The sequence below is a fragment of the Embiotoca jacksoni genome, unplaced genomic scaffold (genome assembly GCF_022577435.1).
Source record: "Embiotoca jacksoni isolate LCO1_2020_lvr unplaced genomic scaffold, fEmbJac1.0.p SCAF_6, whole genome shotgun sequence".
NCBI classification, from domain to species: domain Eukaryota; kingdom Metazoa; phylum Chordata; class Actinopteri; family Embiotocidae; genus Embiotoca; species Embiotoca jacksoni.
The window spans coordinates 3,163,035-3,170,941 of record NW_027185414.1 but is presented as its reverse complement, the minus strand read 5'-3'; positions in this window follow the sequence as shown (position 1 = coordinate 3,170,941).

The window sequence follows — 7,907 nt, the reverse complement described above, 5'->3', positions numbered from 1 at the left end:
GATCGTTATAAACAGGAATTAGAACAAACAAACCAGTGCCTATTACATGAATGTTCACTGTTGTTTTAGTTGTACAATATAATTTATGATACACTTTAACCTTTATGTCAGATCATGTTTCCTTTTTACTCTTTTGGCTTCTTTTACTTCCTCCACTCTCATCCTTTAGCGGAAACAGTTGAAACAGACACAGCGGTACTTGATTGACTGAAGGGCATGAACTTGGATATTTAATTTAACACCATGTTATACCGTATTTTTCCAAGAATTTATTTCAGAATTTTTGTATGAGTGGTACAAAAAAAACAACATTGCAAATAGTGTTGTCATGAGGGAAAGAAATAAGACAAGGGCACCTGAACATCTCACTCGTGGAGAGAAAGACAGATGGCGTGAAAGATACAGACATGAAGAGACAGATCAGTGCAAACACCGGAGAGAATGAAAATGTGGAGCATCTGTGATGTTGCAACTGCAGTTGTATGTGGTTGCAGCAGCAAGATGAGCTGTGGTTGTTTGTGCTGCTGAGGCCGACTGTGATGCTGTTGTTTCCTGATTGAGTTCCCACTGAGAGGGTCTGGAGGTGAACTGAACTCAACCCCCTGAATTAACTATACTTTTCATCAGTGCCTTGTTTATATTCACTTTTCTGTTGTTTAGCCTTTTATTTGGCTTATATGGTTTATATACTATACTATAGTGTAGTATATTGTTGGTGTAACAAGAGGAGCCATTTGCTGGCGTGTGACTGGTTTTCCCCGTTTGAAAGCAGGTTAAATTCCTGTTTGTTGGAGAGGTATTAATAAATGTACAGAAGGAGATTACTGGTTACAACTAAACAGAGGTGAAGCCAGGGAATGAGGTTGTCCCTGTTGCTGTAAACGAGGCCAAAGCTCTCTTTGTCTGGGACATTTCTTCATCTGGAAGCCAGACAAAGGATTTTAAGAACAGAAACATTTTATTTCTAACCTCATTTAACATTTTGTTCAATTGCTGTATCGCCAACACGTATTCTGTCCTCTGTGTTAATAAGTTAATCAAGCACATATTCACAGTTTTTATTTTACATGTGTATATAAAAATGAACATTGGACGAGTGGCTGTGAGTGCTACATGTCAGCGCAAAGCAACTGAACTTGTCCAAATTACAACTGGACAATACATGAAAGTTCAGGTTGTAACTGACCGTTCACTCCAGTCAGGTGTTACATAAAACAGCGAGTTTGGACACGGTGGTGTTGGATTCTATTAATCCAATCCAGGCTGCTGTTGCAATGTGTTTTTTAGGTTTATTTTGTGGAATAGAACAAGTTCACCTATAAATTATCAGCCGGTCGTTGTGTTAGTTAACACATTATTACTTTTTGTTAATGTTCAGAAAAGAGAAATGCAGAATAAGACTCTTAATGTTTGAAATATATATTTTTTTCATATATCAGGACTTCCAGTTCTGTAGCTTATGTTAAAATTACCGCTGTTGTACTTAACAATGCTGACCACTAGATGGGGGTAGCGGTTCACATTTTAGCATTAGCATTGCCTATTCATTGTTTATTGGATCTTGTCAAGAAAATGTTTCCTTTACAATATTCATCATAGTTTTACTGTACAATAGCAACCACAAAGTTATTTATTAATCAAAAATTCTGATTCACTCCATATCTTTGTGCTTAATGTTATGTTTCTCCACCTTTGACTACAATCTCGGTTACACTTCCTCCACAATTCAAAAGTCTTTTGTCCCCTTTAAAGTATAACTTCAGATGTTTATCAAACCCACTTTTTTTCCTTCTGCTTTTAGTAATAATGAATGAAATGAGCAATGTATTCCTGTCTTCCTCTCTTCTCTCTGAAAATGTGAGTTAATATGTTTTTGTCATTAGTGTGACACTTAGAGATCTGCTTCATTTCAGAAGTCTTTCATTTCAGATTTCTGACTAATGACCCAGTTCCATTCAGGTGTGCCAGTAAGACAAAAACGATGGCAGAAACCTGGAAGTGTCACTTTAAATAAAAGGTACATTCATGTTTGATGAGTCATATATCTGCCATGACAAGAGTCCATTCCCTCCCGTCACCGATTGACCTTTCTCAGGGCAGATATTTGTCTTCGCAGGAAAACTGTTGGTCTCACTATTAATGATGGATCAGTTTAATTTAAACGCCAGATAAAGGGACTTTTGATCATTCATGTTTTATTAAGTATATCTGCTTTGTTCATAACTCAGCTCCACATGGACAAATACAAGGATGTCTGCATAAAGTACTGCACATGACATCCCTCCTTTTACTGACTCACAGGCAAAGAATGGACTCTCACCTTACACCACAATATGGTTTTATCTCTACTGTTAGATTTTAATAATGCGCTTCACTCACCCCTAAAACTCTGTATGTAAAAACAGAAAAAGATCCGAGTGCGAATGGCTGTTTCTGATTTTTTTGTAATTTTTGTTTCAGATGTGTTGTAACAGTGACCTGGACGCATTTTAATAGAAACCTGCCAGGTGATGGAAGAGGGACAGAATAGGGACAAAATAACCATGGCAACAAAAAACTGTTGTTTTTTAAGAACTGCCTTCTTCCATCGACGTAATATTAATAAAATCAGGAAAATCCTTCCTCAGCGTGACGCAGAAAAACTCATTCATGCATTTGTTACTTCTAGGCTAGATTATTGTAATTCCTTTCTTTTATGATGTCCAAATTACTCATTAAAAACCCTGCAGCTGATCCAAAATGCTGCAGCAAGAGTACTGATGGGATTTAGCAAGAGAGATCATATTTCTCCAGTTTTAGCTTCTCTTCACTGGCTTCCTGTGAAATCAAGAATATAATTTAAAATTCTCTTGCTGACTTACAAAGCCCTACATGACCAGGCTCCATCATATCTTAGAGATCTTATAGAACCATATAATCCTGGCAGAGCACTTCTCTCTCAGTACGCTGGTCTACTTGTGGTTCCTAGAGTTTCCAGAAGTAGAATGGGAGGCAGAGCCTTCAGTTTTCAGGCTCCTCTCCTGTGGAATCAGCTCCCAGTTTGTGTTCGAGGGGCAGAAACCCTCTCTAGCTTTAAGATTAGACTCAAAATGTTCCTTTTTGATAACGCCTATAGTTAGGGCTGGCTCAGGTAGACCTGAACCAACCCTTAGTTATGCTGTTATAGGCCGAGGCTGCTGGGCGACCTCGTTACACAGAGCTTCTTTTCTTTCCTCCTACTCTTTAACTGACTCGCACCTCACCATCTTTTTCTCTCCCATAGTTTTTTCTTATTATCTGTTGTCTCCATTCAGTTCCCTCGCTCGGGTAGTTTCTGTTCTTTCTTTTGCAGATGTCCCGTCATGGAGCTGCATGTCTCTGCCCTGCGCTTGTCGTCTCCACCAACAGTTCTTCTCTTGTATCTCTATGCTGTCCTTTTCTGTCTCTGCTCTCCTCTCACCCCAACCGGTCGAGGCAGATGGCCGCCCACCTCTGAGCCTGGTTCTGTCGGAGGTTTCTTCCTGTTAAGAGGGAGTTTTTCCTTCCTTCTGTTGGAGGTTTTTCTCCCTTAAAGAGAAGTTTTTCCCTCCTAGCTTATGTGGGAATTGTTGAATTGTTGGGTTTCTCTGTATAATATTGTAACGTCTTGCTGTAAGGACGTTAATGTGTTAAGTGCCATGAAATAACCTATGTTGTGATTTGGCGCCATATAAATAAAGTTGAATTGAATTGAATGTGCCATGAATGTTTTGTTCTCACGTTGTGACAGTTAACAATGTTTGCAGTTCACTTGTCCTTCTCATGAGTCCACACGTTGTCCACTGGGACGATAAAAGTCCAAGCCCCCTTGGCAAGAGGGCATGCTTAGAAAATGTCTGAGCTTATTTAAGCTGCTTATGTGAGTTAACCCAACAGGCCCTGACACTTATGGCTGAGAAGCACTTTAAATATTTTGGATATAATCACAGAACTCTGCAGGGAGGTGAAAAACTGAGCCGCATTTTCCATTCACGTCATCTTTTACAGTGTTTTTGCTCCTTAAAATGGGCAGTCCCCACTGAGTACCAACACTGTTACATGCTCTCAATGTTTTGAGAAAGAGGGCTTTCACCAAGAGAAAACCCAGAGTCCCACTGAGAGTGTTGGACAGTTCAAGTCACAGTGAAACATTCACAAGTACTGCGAGCAATGTGAAGCTATGAGCAGCATCATTCCTAAAACCTCAACGTTGGCCTTCACAGACCCATATTCGCTGTACCATATAGAGGTGCAGTGAAGTGAGGGTGCTTTGGCTTTCCGCTCATTTCTCTTCTCCTCGCAACGAAGCACAAAGCCGATAAGTGAACTGCTTCCCGGCTGCTTTTCTAAAGGCAGAGGGGGCACGGCGGTGAACAACAAGCACCGGCGTTCAACCCCCGGCCCAACAGGAAGTGCTGTGGGGTTGCTATGCAGCTCTGCTCCCCAACTGCAAGAACTCTGGGTTCCCTGTTAACAAATGATGTGTGGTGCGGGCAGTATGGCGAACTATTGGAGCAGGCACTCCAGAAGCTCTACAGTAAGAATAGATCAAGGGTGGGATGAAAGAGCGAATGAGAGAGAGTGATAGTTTGTCCTTGGCAGAAAACTGTTGTTGGGTTTGTGACCTCTTCCCCTTCCTTTCTCCTCTGGTCCCGCTTTCCTCATCCCTCCACCTGTCTCCGTCTCTCCTGTCGTTTGACGTACCTTTCCTCTCTCGGCAGCTCTCTCCTTGGTAGGTCCTGTACTTTTGTCCAGTCTCACCAACTCAATTGACCTTTTTTCTCTTCCTTACAACCTCCGGTCTCCCTTTCCATCATTGTTGTTTCCTGTTTCTGGACCTTTCTGCTTCTAAAACTGGCCCCATGTCCACATGCTAAAAAAAGAGATAATTCAGTAAATGATTAGCACCTCAGTACATCAATAGGTTATACTAACATAGAATTGAATACAAATGAACCTTCCTACACCATATTATCTACTCGCAGATTGATATAGATAAATATGAGTTTGATGAATGATGATGAACTGCTAAAACTGTCCGGCTGAAATGGGAAATCAAAATGGACACGATGACAAGTTGGGTTTGAGGCCGTGTTGATTTCTATTTCTCACCACTAGAACAAATCTAAGAGAAAACCTTTGACTAGTATATTCAGAGTAAAACTATGATGAAAAATATTCATCAACTAATAAAAAACTAAATGAAAATTGTCTAATGAATGAACCAAAAACTGTTTTAACGCAAAGTCTTATTTAGTGACCTGCAGCAGCTGTTGAATCACCTGTTGCTGCATAAAATATCTGTAGTTCAGTTAATGTATATGTTTGACCTGTTGTAGACCTGCTATAAATTCAGTGACGCCATCTGTCAGTAATGTTATCTGACATTATCTGATCTGAAAGAATTTATGAACAAAACTCAATGATAATCTGACCAAAAAAAAGGGGGGGGGGAACCCAGCTGAGGCAAACTGCTAACATGCAGCAGTCTGACATCAAAATGTAAGTGAATGTCCACATCTTGTTCCAGTTCGATCAGTAGAGGTTGAGATATTCCAGAGGAAAACTGCAAACTAATCTAGTGGTGGCTATAAAGGAGATGTCAGAAAGTCAGACAATAACCAACATCAATAAGATTAATCTTCTAGAGACAATAAATGTACAATATTTCACTGCAATCCATCAAATGGTTGTTCAGATATTTCAGTCAGTGTCAAAGTGGTGGACTGACAGACAGACAGACTGACAGACAGGCAGACAGGCAGACATTCCCGTTCCCTGTGCCACGTCACTAACATGGTTAAAATCCTGCTGTTTCCACTGTTTGACATAGAAGATCTACTTCACTGGAGTGACTTTCAAAAAATGTTCCACTCCTGTCCGAGCCAACAGCACCGTTGAATACAGGCTGTAGTTGGACTTTCCACATCCAGCTGTGGAGATGTGATTTCACGAGTATCAACCAGTGTTACCCAATTTCTTAACTACATCATTTTCTTTAACAGTAAGCCTTGTGTCGCATAAATATTTCATGGCTTATTGGCACAACATCAGTTATTCACACCTGTGCTTTGCTAGCTACTGGTTACTGTTTGGGGAGGAAAAAGCAGGGTCGGCCACAGCGTCAAGTGGATACACAAAACTCAGGCTTCTTTTTTGTTAATTGTATGAATCAGTATTTCCCCACATGTGGCCTCCTTTAGGGTCTCAGTATCCTAATGTCTACCTCTGAGCCAGCACAACTCTAAAATAGGTGAATTTGGATGTTTTTCTCAACAATGTGCACAAGTGGTAAACTCCAAAAAAGCTCTATGATAAGTGAGACTACACTAAATAAATGCTGGGTGCACAAGAGGCCTTAAATGTGTTCTTATAATTTAGACACAAAAGATGATCATCTATGTGAGTATTTGAACTGGTGCAGGCCTTATCAGCCCATGATGAGTGTAGAAATTCAGACTTCATAGGACTCTGTTTCTGAACATGGGTTGTGGAGGGTTTTAATCATATAATGCCAGATACATCCAGATCAAATGACAGCTCTCTCTCTCTCTCTCTGAGGCTTAACAGCACACAAATCATGCAGCTCATCCTCTACTGTACCCTCCAACCCCTCCCTTCTCGTCCCCCTCCGTTTCCCTGGTTATTCTCTTCCTTCCTCTGCTCTTCTTCCCTCTGTTCTACATGTCCTCTTTCTCCTCCTCCTCCTCCTCCTCCTCTTTCTCCTACTCTTTCTCCTCCTGCCGCTGCACTGGGATGCTGTGATGTATTTGTTTACAGCTCAACTCCTCCCCTTATGCCCCAAGCAGTCCTTTGGCTGTTTCCCCGATCTCCTCCTCTTCCTCATCCCCTCCTGCCATCACACTGAAGCCAGTGTTTGAGCCTGCCTTCCTGTCACCAACAAAGCATCTCCTCTCTTTGTTGGGGCCTTTTTGGAGAGGGAGGCCGGCCTCCAAGTTAATTGTGCATTCGTTAGCATTCGCCTGCCACAACTTAACGACTTAACTCCTTAAACTGTAGATGAAGTGAGGTGTGTGTGTGTGTGTGTGTGTGTGTGTGTGTGTGTGTGTGTGTGTGTGTGTGTGTGTGTGTGTGTGTGTGTGTGTGTGTGTGTGTGTGCGTGTGTGTGTGTATGACTTTTAAATTTTTATTTAGTCCTTTCTGTTTGAGTTTACACCATTAATTCCCCATAAACATTATCAACTGTATTAAATGACATGAAATTGAAAAAACAAACTCAAAGGAAGAATAAATACGATGCCTTACATTTGCTCTTCAGAGATTCCTGGTGCAACAACAGACCTGTAATGAGTAGTTGTGCCTTGCTTAGGAGACAAGTGAAGAGCATTGTTTCTGCATTTATATTCCCAACCAGGTTTTGGCTGCTCGGAAAAGCAGGTTTTCAGTGAAATATATGGTAAACTGCTGAGAAAGAACAGGACAGACACGAGCTGCTCTGTGAGGCTGTAAATAAACGTAGAGGTCACCCTCTGATGGCCATTAGTGTCTGATTGATGGCAATCCACCAAGGACCGACTGAGATATCTCAGTTTAGTGACAGAGTGGCCTTTAAGCCACACTGTTACTTAAAGACTAACTTTTCCTCCGTCTTTGTATATCTACTGTACTGACAATGTTACCACAGGGTTGAGAGACTGTGGAATTTTCAAAGTTGACTACAAAGCCATCCGTTGATCCCTGCATTGTCAGTAAATGATGGTATGCAATCCTGGAAATAAAGTCTTACTCTTTCTCCCAGCTGCATCACACCCTGCAGCATGCAGTGTTGGGAAATCATTAGAGGTAGAAGTCTATATTTGTATGACCAAACCTCAAACACTCTGGCAGCAGAAAAGATCAGCCACAGGTGATACAATTAATGTATAGTAGCTGGATGGTTTGGGTGGTTT